Here is a 14,511-nt window from a genome sequence, read left to right on the forward strand (position 1 = left end):
TAAAATATGCAAAAATATATTTGCTAATATATAGGTTGTGTTTCAGAATATATTTAAAGAAATATATTATCTACCTATATATTATTTTTTGGCCATTTTGTATATTTTTGAAAATATGTTTTAAAAATATAATAATTTTTTTTAAATAATTTTAATAGCCTTTTAGTTTTTACTGGGAAATAGGAAATGTATTTTCTTGTCCCTAATACATTTTTTTTTTAATATATTTTGGTATATTTTAGCCATCTTCAAGAATCGGCTAAAAACTATCCTTAGCTGTAAGCTGTAAGCTATTCATAATTTAAAATAGTTACACTATAGTCAAGTTATCATTTTAATATATTTAACTAAACCAAAAGCTACTAATAGAAACAAGTACATTGAAGCTATTTTTATCACTTCAAAGGTGATGTCTATATGAGAGAATTTTTAGTCTTCTGTGTTTATCTGGAAAAACCCCTGTAAGATTCACTAGAAAGATTCATCTTTGTGCAGTGGCTGTGCTATTTCTCTCCAGAAGTTACTAGAAACGTTACCATCCTTAATAGAACGTAATTCAAAGTTTTGGTTGGACGTTTGTCTAAGATGGTTGAGAATATTCAAAAGTAACATTTCCATTATGTTTGCAAAATAATAAAATGGAATGTTCTAATTAATGTCGCCTTTAATGTTCACATAACCAAGAAGAAAAAAACAATTGTAAACATTAAAAAAACGGAATGTTTTGAATGTTCAGAGAACTTTCAGAAAAAGACAAAAAAGTTTTCATAATTTAAGGAAATGTTAGACAAACATTCTAGGGAACATATTTTTGTTGGCTGGGTATGAGTGATAAAATGTCTTTGTACTTGTTTAAACTAGTCGTTTAAATCTCATAACCGCCTCACACCAGCACACGTCAGCATGGCCGTCTATTTTTGTTGCATCTCCAGTAGTTTTGTTGTTGTTGTGCCCATCTCTTAGTTTATTACCCACCAACTCTGGTCCTGTAGTCGCTGCTTTTTACCTATGGCTATAGTTTATGAACTCTTGCACATCAGAGCCTGCCATCTGAAAGGCATGTAGGACCGGATCCTTTTTCCCATGTGAAGCAAACCATGTGTTCCAGCACATCAAGCACAGGAGAGCCGAAAGGCTCGGAGTCGTTCCACCTTGGCAAACACATGCACACTTGATTGCTGTCTACTGGGACCACTCTGCCAGAACAATACAAGAGCATTTCTGCCCTGTCACACCTGACATACTCCCTCTTGCTCCAGGCAAAGTTGACAGTACATCCCATAACCCTGAGTTAAAGCTGATCAGACATGTTTGACTGGGCTTTGGGTGTAACCAGCCTTTATCAAACTGAACACTACTCCGTTCTTACTCTAGTGCATGATGGCTCATAAATGTTCTGACTTTTCATTGGAAGTGGTTGTGACAAAGCAACAGGCAGGTGGAACGGCGCAAAGGTAATGCTTGCGGTGAAGGACAGCATTCCAGGAATGTCAGATATGGGAATTGTTAATGGGAAGTCACAGAGAGCTTGGTTGCGAACTGCATTCCGTGAATTCTGTGGTGTCCTAGCGACAGTTTTACTGTAGTGGGATTTGACTGTGACTGTTAACTGTGACAGCAAGGAAAAGATTCTTCTCTAGACTCTTGGGTGATGTGTAGACAAATATCATGGAGAACGGATGCTTTCTACAAACAGATAATGCTGCTTCAGTGCTGGAGAAATCAATTTGTCTACTTTTTTGGAGTTGTTTGTATAGTGTAATGACAACTCTTTAAGCAAACTAAAAAGTAAATGTATCCTTATTCTACCTCTAGACGGAATGAATTGTAATTCTTAGTAGTTTTAAGTTTGAACCAATTTTAACTAGTCTCATATAACAGAACGTGAAAAGAAAAATACAAAGAAGTTTGAAGTTGCAATGTCACTGGGTCGAGACCATGGCTTAGTGGTTAGCATGTGTACTCTGACTCATGAGGGTGAACAGTTCTGGCTTGCAACATTAATACGGTTTTGTAAATTTAAACAGTTGGCAAAAAGATTTTAAAAATTGTATTGTCATCAAGCCCTATATTTATTATGAAGGTTCATGCGCATATGAGAAGCATACCGTATACTTCTGTACACTACCATCCAAAAATTTGGGCTCTGTAACTCTCTTTTAATAAAATTTCTATGAAACAGTAATATTGTTAAATATTATTACAATTAAAAATTCCTGTGTTCCTGTGTTCCTGTGATGCAAGCAATTAATCATCCTTACTGAATAAAAAGTATTCATTTCTTTCAAATAAATAAATAAAAATATAAATCAAATTTGTATGTTTTCATGAAATGTGTATTGTATAATTTTTATTAATGTAATTTTAAAAATTATTATCAATTCTTGCTTAAAAACAGAATGATTTAGCAACATTTGCAAAGGATAATTATTTCAATTTTTGGTCATACTTTACTTACGGATCAGTTCTCACTATCAGCTAACTATTAACTATGAATTTTGCCGCAAATTTGCTGCTTATTAATATTTAGTTAAGGTAGTTGTTAAGTTTAGCTGTGGGATTGGATTAAAAGATCTAGAATATGTTTAAGCAGAATAAGGCATTAATATGTGCTTTATAATCATTAATAAACAGCCAATAAGCTAGTAATATGCATGCTCATAAGCAAAGTTAATAGTTAGAATTGTTCCCTAAATTAAAGTGTTGCCAAAATTTTGGCATGCTTAAGTAATGTAGGAAATGTTTCTTTTGTTTTCCACAATCCATTCTGTGTATTGAGTTTACATATGGCCAGTGAATTTCAAAGATCCTTTTTACTCATTTTCTCTTGAAAAGCCTGTGGCATATTTGATCCAGGGATGGTTCCTCTAATCACATTAAAGACACAATAAGATTTGTTAACGGCACAATGAGATGAATCGCCGTGGTGAAGCCAGATGCCTTGATAGGTCATGTGTATGGTCACCATGGTAACACAGGGTCATTGGAAAAGTGGTCCAATCATCTTTCTGTTCTCCTGGTGGCTGCTATGTGGCGAGATGCCTGTCTCTAGGACACATAAGAGTCTCATCCATGCATCATAAATAAATCCCTGGTTGCAGTAGGTTCAGTTATAATAAAGCATAATTGAGCTTATTCAAACTTGGATATTTTATATTCCGAATGAGCCTCCAGGGAAGAAAACTGCAGACTAAGAGCTATTCAACAGTAGTTTAGGAATTATATTATAAAAAAAAAAAATTTTTTTTTTTCTTTCAGCATGTTGTGTTTGTGCGTCCTTTTCTGCAGTATGGGAAACTATCATGAATACAATCTGCCTGTTCTTTAAAGGGATTATCTCGTTTCTTTTCTCAGTTTGTTAGCTCTCTGCATGTGGTAGGCTACTGCCTCAGCCTGCATTGAGTTATTCCACTGGAGATTTTGTTTTGTTGCCTGTTTAATCAGACTCATGTTCTGTGCATTAACATTAGATGTCTTGCTTGTTTTTCATGATCCATATCACTTTCGACTGAATCTAGATGCAGGGTCTGGACTAAGACAGACCTCATTAGTATTAAATAAGGGTTTTTCTATTTGTAGCAGTCAGACTAGGCAGGGCATAAATGTAACACTGATTATATTTTATCTGCGTGTACAACTGGCAGTACAGGAATCAGTATGTGTATACATGTGTGTAAACATGGTTTAAGCACACATTCATATTTTTTAAATCAAATTGCTATAGACTTTTAAGTACCTGATGTTGAGGACGAAACCAACACTTATGGTTTTGAATACTTTAAACTTTTAAAGGCCATCACTCATTATAGTAACCCCCATAGGACTATACATTGTTGTTCGGGGCCTGTTGCTTTGCTAAGGTTTGTTTCTCGCTGTAAATCTCTTCTCTGACATGAATTTCACTAGATCCCCTTTGGCAATGATTCATTTTAACAGCTGAAAAGCACACATTACAATTTTTTGACTCTTATTGGTTGTCTAGTCACATACTTCTTTTAGTGTCATTGTTGCATAATAAATCTCTGGATCTCTGGACTAGGAGGGAAGGATGGGATCACTGTGTTGGTCTGTATGGCTGGTGTCTAGATCTCTGTACTGAGCTTTGAAAGGAGGGTCTAGATCTCTGGACTGTGAGACAGGGTCCAGATCACTGTGCTGAGCTTTTACAGAAGGGTCTAGATCACTATGCTGAGCTGTAACAGAAGGGTCTGGATCACTATGCTGGGCTTTGACAGAAGAGTCTAGATCACTATGTTGGGCGGTGACAAGAGGGTCTAGATCACTATGCTGGCCTTTGACAGAAGGGTCTAGATCACTATGCTGGGCTGTGACAGGAGGGTCTGGTTCCCTGGACTAGGATGGAGGGATGGGAACACTGTGTTGGGCTGTGACAGGAAGGTCTAGATCACTATGCTGAGCTGTGACAGAAGGGTCTAGATCACTATGCTGGGCTGTGACAGAAGGGTCTGGTTCCCTGGACTAGGATGGAGGGATGGGAACACTGTGTTGGGCTGTGAGGGGAGGGTCTAGATCACTGCTGTGCTGTGGGTCGGGAGAGCTTTGACAGGAGGGTCTAGATCACTTTGCTGGGCTGTGACAGAAGGGTCTAGATCACTATGCTGGGCTGTGACAGACTAGCCTGAGCTGTGACAGAAGGGTCTGGATCACTATGCTGGGCTGTGACAGAAGGGTCTAGATCACTATGCTGGGCTGTGACAGAAGGGTCTAGATCACTATGCTGGGCTGTGACAGAAGGGTCTAGATCACTATGCTGGGCTGTGACAGAAGGGTCTAGATCACTATGCTGGGCTGTGACAGAAGGGTCTAGATCACTATGCTGGGCTGTGACAAAAGGGTCTAGATCACTATGCTGGGCTGTGACAAGAGGGTCCGGATCTCTGGACTAGAATGGATGGATGGGAACACTGTGTTGGGCTGTGAGGGGAGGGTCTAGGTCACTGTGCTGGGCTTTGACAGGGTCTAGATCACTATGCTGGGCTGTGACAGGAGGGTCTAGATATCTGGACTAGGATGGATGGATGGGAACACTGTGTTAGGCTGTGGGGGAAGGGTCTAGATCATTGGGCTGTGAGGGAGATTTGTATCACTGTGCTGGGCTGTGAAGAAAAGTGTCTAGATCCCTGGACTGGTAGGGATTGGATGGCTGTGCTGGGCTGTAAGAGGAGGTTCTAGATCACTGAAATGGGCTGTGAAAGGATCTAGGTCACTGCTAGGCTGTGAGGGGAGTGTCTAGATCTCTGGACAGTAAGGGAGTGATGAGATAACTGTGTTAGTCTGTGAGGAGTGGGTCTAGATCAATGTTTTGAGCTGTGAGGGCTGGGTCTAGATCTCTGGACTGGGAGGGAAAGATTGGATCACTGTTCTAGGTTGTGAGGAGCTAGATCACTAGGCTGTAAGGTGCAAGAATTGATCACTGTGCTGGACAATGAGGGGAGGTTCTGGATCACTGTATTGAGCTTGTTCATTTTTTCAACTATGGCTGGATGTCCTGCTGATGGCAGCACTTTCTTCTGTGCACTGCTGTTTCTCTGTGCCTCCTCTCATCGGCAGGCTTAACTTTGGAAAGAGAGAGTGTATCAATGCGTGAGAGAGAGAGAGAGAGAGCTCACTTTCACTCATGCTTGTGCACTACTGCATTCATCATGGAGAATTTGGTGCCTACACATTGAGGACTATATGACCCATATTTTAATGTGTCTGAAGATGTTTATTACAAGATGTTTATTGACTGTATTACAGTACTAGAGCTTTTACGTTCATTGTTCATGCATGACCTACCAGTGACTAGACAAATACATAATAGGAGAGTCTAACAATGCAGCAATTTCTGCACATTAATTTGTTTCACTTCAAAAATTACTTGAGGTTACTTTAGGGTGAAGTGTGTAACTTTTCAGAGCTCAGTTGTGTGATTTTAGGGCAGGACTATCTGTTTAGCAAACAATGGGAATTTGGGTAAATTGACCACAGGTCTGCCCACTGTAGGCTGTAATATGTGTTAGTAAAAATTAAATGTATAATACATGCATATTCTAACATCTTTTCATTTTGCACCCAACACTGACACTGATACCAATTGCTTTGATGCCGTTATCTGCAATCAAACAAATACAAGCAGTGCAAGGGCTTGAAAGAACGTGAAAGCTGCAAGTGTTGAAAGCTGAGGCAGGCACTCCGCCACGGTCTGTCTCTGTTAAACCTGTCACCAGCCTGTGATGTGCCCCTGGACATAGCCAAGTGCCAAACGCCCCACAATGGGTGCCATTTGGAGTCTTGACAGGCTACAGAGGACTGCTTAATCCTGTAAGAGGCTTGTCGTATTGTTTCAAGGGGAAGCGTCAGAGATGCTGCCCACCACTGTCGTATTGTCTGTTTTGTGTTTCTGCCCATGTCTGTCTCTCTGCTGTATCTTAACCTTCATTGAAGGTCCTTTGTGAGGCCAAAACATTGCAAAATATTTTGTAACAGTGACCTTTTTGGTGTCTGTCAATCGATAATAATTGTGTTCAGTGTCTGACGGGTCTTGCTTTTGTAATATCCATGTACATCAATGCCAGTTTTGGCATTTGGAAAACTGGTCAAATCAAAAAATGAAAATATGTCTCTTTCTTTTTCCTTTTTGGCAGCTAATGGCACTGACAGTAAAACGTATAAAGGAGAACGATCTCCTTGTGACCCTTCCCGCGTCCTCCACGTCCGCAAAGTTCCCATCGAAGTGTCTGAGGCAGAGGTCATCTCACTAGGAGTCCCTTTTGGCAAAGTCACCAACCTGTTGATGCTTAAAGGGAAAAACCAAGTAGGTGCTCCATTAACCTGCGAACACATCCCTGCCCTTTCTTTCAGCTCTGTAAGCATTTTGCAGCATGACCATTGGATGCCTAGGCATTTGAGAAACACTGATGGGTTTGAAATTTGCCTTTTGAGATTCTCAAACCTCACCTTATGCTTTCATGTTGGTTTAGCAGTGGAATTTCCGGATTAAATGGCATGAATAAAATTAGAGAAAACCAGCATACATATTCTCACTGTTAAACCTCTGTATGGTTCATCACGCTGTAACATGATTTAGGAAATGTAGGATTACTTCCTCAGTAAGGAACAGCGGTGTGACATTCATTACCATTGTCTCTGGGATTGTCTTGGACATAAAAAAATGAAGGTTATTAAGATTTATTTTAGGCTATTAAGCATATTCTCAGTAAAAAACAAATCTAATTTTGATAAAAAAAAAAGATTCTAATATATTATTTAATTTATAAATGTAAACATATTTACATAATTTAAAATAAAATTAGGGTATAAAAACTTTTCACTGAGGAAAATTATTGGATGCTCCTTCAATGCAAATATATGTCTTTGTATATGCTTTTTAATGTGTGTGTGTGTAAAGGATTTCTGGACAGGATGGTATTTGTGTTACAGTAATGATAATGTAACTTTTTTGCATTACGGTAATGATATAATTTTTTATGTTTTTTTTTTGTATAAAAAAAATAATTATTCATAAAATAGGCATCATTCTCTTAATTCTTTTTTTTCTGCTTTTGGACTGAAATATCATCCAGACATTTTTTATCATGAGACTGACCCACAAAAACCCACTTTACTAAGAACCACCACCATCAAAGAATCATTATGCACAGTCTGTATTTTTCCTTTATAAGGGATGGTGAGGACAAGGGTCCAGATCTGTTTTCGCTTCATTAGTGATGGCCAGTAATAGAAACTGAAGTGTGCATCCTTTCAAACACATCAAGGTCCATCTAATAACAGAACCCCTGCAAAAACACGGCAGTCTCCCGCTTCCACTCGAGCGTCTTTTCATATTCAAATGGAACCTGGCATATTTAGACAAGAAAAGACAGGCAAACAGATTTCTTAATGCCCCTGTTGCATAATTTGTTGTTTGCTGCTTGATTTGATTGGGGCTTCAAAATATTATTTTATTGTCAGATTCTGCATCTATAAATCTTTCACACCTTGTTTGATGAGGTCAGAATAATTATTAGAGGTGCCTGTTAAGACAAGCATCACTGTTGTATTGCTCATGCTTAGGGTTGGTGATTTTAGGGTCCCGAATTGTTTGTGCTACAGTTATCATAATTAAGCTTGTTCTAATGTCCATCCATAAGTGCAGAGCAGCACTTATTCTTCTTTAGCTCCATTTCTTTTAGCCCACTAATATTTATTTCATTTGAGTGTTGCATTAAAACAGACTAAGAAAAAGTTGGATTAACTGACACCACATATGTGCAATTAGCCGAATGCTGTTGTTATCAGGGCTGAGCATTTACAGTATGTCTCTTTTTGCACTACAGGCTTTTATAGAAATGGCTTCTGAAGAAGCAGCAATCACCATGGTCAACTACTACACCACAGCCACACCCCATGTCCGCAACCAGCCCGTCTACATCCAGTATTCCAACCACCGTGAGCTCAAGACTGATAATCTGCCCAATCAGGGGGTGAGAATTACTGTCACTCCAAACACGTTTAAACACCTCTTTCACTAGCATAGTAGGGTTAATGACAGATAGTGTTATCCAAGATTATATAAAAGCATAATTTAATAATAATTTAGTTTAAATGCAATTGTCAAGTTCTTAAGGCACGGTCACATTTATTGTTGCTTGGTGAAATTTCACATGGTCACGCAAATTCGTTGTGCTCACCAACAGAAAGCTGCTTGGTTTGAAAGTGACTTCTGTGTGAGCTGTGCTTCATATATGGCTACACTATTGACAATGGTGCTTTTTTGCTCATAAAATTTCTCAGAAATTTGACCCCACCTGTACTTTTTGTATTCATATTAGTTTTTTCATGTTTTTTAGTGTGGTGTAACAATCAGTAAAAAGTAATCAAATGTTTTAAACCTTGAATATATGAGATTTTACTCACTTTTTTCAAAAAAAAAAACATTAAAAAACGTTTTTATTTTTTTGTTCTAGCTATCAGCTATCATGGATTACTTTTTTGGTTATACAATATGATGACACCATTTGACATGTATTTTTGTATTCATATTGTTTAATTAAACTGTTCTTTTTTTTTTTTTTTACTTCGATACTGTTTTCAATAGTGTTTAATATAATGACTAGCCATCAGTAAAAAGTAATAAAATATTTCCTAACACCTTGAATACATGTAATTGTACTCCATTAAAAAAAAAAATGTTCAAGGTCATTTTTTTTCTAGCTATGTCAGCCTGAAACAACCTTGCTGTGTCATAAATTGGCAAAGAACAATAAACTTTCTAAAAAGAAAACTTTCTGGCCTTGTTTAAAGGTGGAAAGCACTCCACTTTGTATGACAGGCTGATGAAGCTCTAGCATTAAACCCATACATAACCCTAACATTATTTAGCTTGCTGTCTTTTTTACGAACTCAGAATGGTATCTCTGCATATTTAGTGCCTCCTTTATACTTTTGCTCTACCCAGAGCTATTAGTTTTACAGTATGTAAAACGGCTCATTACAGAGTCATTTGCTGAGAGTGCATTTTAGAGCCATGGGAATCAGGCATACCAGCGAGTGCAGAAGTAAGATTGAGGTGAACTTGTGTGTACTCTGTGTGAGTGTAAAGTTTTAGAAGAGTTTGGTCAGAATGTTAACCCTGGCCTATACGTCTCATTTGTAGAGGGCTCAGGCTGCTCTGCAAGCTGTCAATGCTGTGCATTCTGGGAATATGAGTCTCTCTGGGACTGCGACAGGCAGTGATGGTGGAATGATGCCTGGACAAAGTCCTGTGCTTCGTATCATCGTAGAGAATCTCTACTACCCAGTGTCTCTAGAAGTGCTACACCAGGTAAGACTACACTATACAGAAATTTGACGCTTGTCATTGATCTCCAATAGGCCTGGGAATTGGCACTGACTCCTGATTCAGTTCTGAATCACAAACCTTTGATTCAATGTTTATTTGATACCAACTTTGATTTGTTTTAATATTTGGGAATATCTTGATTCAGTTTGATATTTGATAATATTTCTGTTATAATAATTATCAGCATGGTTTTTCAATTACATCAGCATGCAATCAATACATCAAGTAATCCTGACATTCAGATAAAAAACAAAATACGTCTTTTTTTTGCTTTCTGCTATATATCAAGCAGGATATTTCCGTTCTAATCTCAAATACTTGTTACCTCATTCATCTGCTTGCACTGTTTTCACCGTTTAACATGTACACTTCCTACTTTATCGCCTTGTAAGTTACCTTTCCACAAGGTCAAAGTGGCAGGAAACACTGGTGTTCAAAGATTTCTTGTAGTCCAGTCATGTGGGACTCAAAAGTTGAAATCTAGTGTTGGAAGTCATCACCTTAAACCAGCCCGAAGTTGTTTACTGGTTTCAGCGGAACACAAGGATGGTTTCCACTGGTCAGACTGGTCTGGTTTATTGGCTTTATTGGGATTTTAGCCACTTATCAGCTGGCTGACCAGCTAAACCAGCTCAAAACCACCTTGGTCAGGTTGGGTGACCAGCTAGACCACCAGCTAAGATGAGCAAACCACCTTGGGCTGGTTTAAACTAGACTTTTTAACATGCCTGTTCTTCATTTTCTTGTCTTCTCCTTCATTTAGATCTTCTCAAAATTCGGAACGGTCCTGAAGATCATTACCTTCACCAAGAACAACCAGTTCCAGGCCTTGCTACAATATGCAGATCCAATGAACGCACATCACGCCAAAGTGGTCAGTACCAAAATAGAACCCGCAGTCACAAAATGCTCCTCTTATTATCTCATTGGCGGGATGAATTGGGTTGGGTGGGATGAAAACATGGCAAGCAGCTTTAGTACACGCTAGTTTATTTCCTCAGGCTGTCTGTGGAGACAGACGGTTTATCTGTGGTCAGCGCTGCTTCCTAATCGCTCGGCCGTCCCGTATAATCAAAGCTTCACGATCAGTCACGAGGCTGCACACACCTGTCCTCCATCACCTCATTTTTGGCGCTCTCTGGTATTTTTTGGGGCTGAGCCAAAAATGTGTCAAAGCAACAGGAAGACAGCAGGAAAACCAGCTCCCAGTAGACCCGCACAAATCAAAGCGCCCCTGTAATTAATATGTCACTGGTTAGATTGAGGTTATCTAATGAATGCCAATGCAGCTCAGCAGGGGAAAAAGAGCTAGCAAGTAATTACTCCTCTGGTCTGAGGGTGTTATCTATTGAGCGGCTGCCATGTTGCATTGCCTCCTTGCACAAAGAGAGTATTTGTTAGTGTAACAGGATGGGTGGGGACAGCGGTCTTTTTTTAAATGGGCGATGCTGATGAAGCCCCCCTTCCTCCTGTTTAAAATTGCTGCAAAAAAGGAACAATTGTGCGCAAATGCGCATTACTTTCTCAGCGTCTTCGGCTGGAAAAGCGCAAGTGATTATCAATTACAGAAATGTAACTAACTAAAAGTAGATTTTTAAAAATACATACTTTTGTTTTTTTAATTAATGGATAGTTTTATTCAGCAAAGATGCATTACATTGATCAAAAGTGACAGTAAAGACATTTCTAATGTTACAAATTATTTTTATTTCAAATAAACGATGTTAATACTGGATAGTAACTGATCATATGTAATCTGGATTATGTAGTGAGGATCCTTAAATATTTTTTTAAGGATCATATTTTTTTCAAGTATTTTATTTGATTGCTGTAATTTAAAAAAATATTTATTTTAACTTACATTTTTACAATTAATTATTAGCTTTTTGTTAAGCCCCTGCTGTTCCTTCACAAACCCTAGTTTGGGAAACTTTGACGTAATATAATGTTTAATTCACTTCATGTTGCTAATAATGGAATATATTTTCATTCTCTTTGTATTTTTATATCAATATGGTACTAGATTATCCTATTTAAATCAATGTGATACATGAGTTGGGTCAAAAGTAATCAAAAAGTAGTATTAAAAAGTATGACTTATAATGTGTAATGTAATGGATTATGTTGCTAACTACAATTTTTATCTTTTAATTTGGAATCAGTAAAGGACTGCGATTTGTAAGTAATCTGCCCAATGCTATACATGAAAGACTCCTTCGAAAAAAAAATGTATTACAGTTTCTATAAAAATATGAAGCAGCACAACTGTTTTCAGCATCGATAATAATCAGAAATGTTTCTTGAGCATCAAATCAGCATATTAGAATGATTTCTGGAGGATCATGTGACACTGAAGACTGGAGTAATGATGCTTAAAATTCAGCTTTGATCACAGGAATAAATTACATTTTATAATATATTCACATAGAAAAAAGTTATTGTAAATTGTAAAACTATTTCACAAAATATTACTGTTTTTACTGTATTTTTCGATCAATTAAATGTAGCTTTGATGAGCATAAGGGGCTTATTTCAAAAACATTAAAAAATCTTACCAACCTCAAACTTGTAAACGGAAGTCTATATATTTCTGTCATAATGGTAGGGCGTTGAATTGCAGTTGCTAAGGTGTTCTGAGTGTTTTCCAGCATGTTGCTATGTGGTTTCTAGGGCAGTTGGAACGGGATGGTTGCTCATCAGCCCAAAAGAGTCCAAAGAGCCCACCCTTGAATCCTTACAATATTCTGAAGTGTAGATTTGGCATCAAATATAAGACTATCCGCCTAGGTTCAGAATTTGTTCATCTGATTGTTTAAATCCAACAGCGCATCTATGCAACAGCTCTTTATTCTTCCCTGTCGTTGCTCAGGCCACTGTCAGGATTAGATGTGATTTGCATTTGTCATCAGGGTTTAGTTAAATGAACTGGCTCCACGGGAGACCTGCTTCAGGCCTACACAGACAATTCAATAATGAAAATGTCACACTAGATTAAGAAGCAAACTCTGTCATGTGGAGTGGCGATCTTGTTCTCTTATCTAAGGTTCATATATTTCCAAAATGGCCATAACGAGATGGAGATTACGGGTAAAATGACCGAGAAAGCCATTTTTGTCACTATAATGGCAGATACTCAGGGTCAGGGAGAGATTACTTCAAATGAAAATGATTTGCAAATATATTTTGAGGTTTCATGGGTTGAGAGTTTATCGATTCGTTTTCACTGCACATGTTGCTTTTCATTCCGTTTGGTTTTGCACTTTGACCTTCCTGTTTCTCAGGAACCATTAAAAGGGCTCAGTGGAGATACAAACCTTGTGACTGCGGCTTCTTCTAGATCAGTTTTAGGAGTTTGGCTGTTGCTTGCTTTAAGATATTGATTAACAGACTGAAAAACTGAGATGAGATGCTCAGGCTCCATTAAACCCTGATGTAATGAAGTAGAGCAGGTGTAATCAATCAGAATGTGCCAGAATAGGTCAGTGTCCTGTGATTGGAGAGGCAAATATACAGTGATTGATAAATCTAATGAGAAAGGAATTAAATGCAATAAAAAAGAGAAGTAAATAAAAATATGTATTTTTAATTTTGTAAGTCAATAAAAACTCATGATCTATAAATGTAATTTTACTTTAATTTTAATAAATATTATTTTTATTATGTATCTGAGATTTATGTTTGCAATAACACTTTCTAGTAATGTACATTTCTACTGGGAAGATATGCAAAAAATATGTAATTGTCCTAAAATAGGCTTGTTTTTATTTAAGCAAACTATCATTTCTTTGTGTAAAATGGCATAATAGTGTTTCGTGTCTGTGTCAGGCTTTGGATGGGCAGAACATCTACAACGGCTGCTGCACTCTGCGTGTTGAGTTCTCCAAGCTGACCAGTCTGAATGTGAAATACAACAACGACAAGAGCAGGGACTTCACACGTCTAGACCTACCCTCAGGGGACGGGCAGTCCACGCTGGACCCCAGCATGCAGACCGCTTTTGGTAAGACATATACACACACATATATAGGCAAATGTTTGATTAGGGGAACCTTTGTCGCCTATATATATTTACATTTACATTTATGCATTTAGTAGACGCTTTTATCCAAGCGACTTACAGTGCATTCAGGCTATACATTTATTTTATTTTTTTACCAGTATGTGGGTCAAAGACGAAAAAGGGTTTAAGCATAAAAACGATAAGTGTAATACTGCTTTAAATTGTTGTTGTTTTTCCCAAAAAAATGTAAAAAGTTTTCTGTTTAATTTAATTGCAATTTGGTTTTTGTTTTTCTGAGCAAAAAATAAATATCATATAGTTTTCCCTGATTTATAGAAGAGACCCACTAAAATGTCATTCAGTGTAACAATCTTGTCAGGCATATTTACAACAAAAATCAATTTATGTATGCTCTCTTATTCTTTTATATATTTTATATTTACAAGTCAGAATTGTATTTATTTTACATAAATATTGTTACACTGAATGACAATGTAACATTATTTCAACCAAATTTTGACATTTTATTCTCCAAAAACTTATTTAAAACCTTAAAAGTAGACACTTTACTTACATTTAATGTGCTTTCTATGGACATAAAATCACTTTTGTAAATTTCTTTTGATGCGGACATCTTAATGTCTTTGACCCATGTATAAATTATATA

General features: G+C 37.4%; 1 pseudogene; it reads left to right on the forward strand.

Moving 5' to 3' along the window:
- The window catches only part of LOC107685111 (polypyrimidine tract-binding protein 3-like), a 40,411-nt pseudogene that overhangs the window by 13,463 nt on the left and 12,437 nt on the right, over positions 1-14,511 (forward strand).

The sequence above is a fragment of the Sinocyclocheilus anshuiensis genome, unplaced genomic scaffold (assembly GCF_001515605.1).
Source record: "Sinocyclocheilus anshuiensis isolate Anshui unplaced genomic scaffold, SAMN03320099.WGS_v1.1 scaffold914, whole genome shotgun sequence".
Taxonomy (NCBI): Eukaryota; Metazoa; Chordata; class Actinopteri; order Cypriniformes; family Cyprinidae; genus Sinocyclocheilus; species Sinocyclocheilus anshuiensis.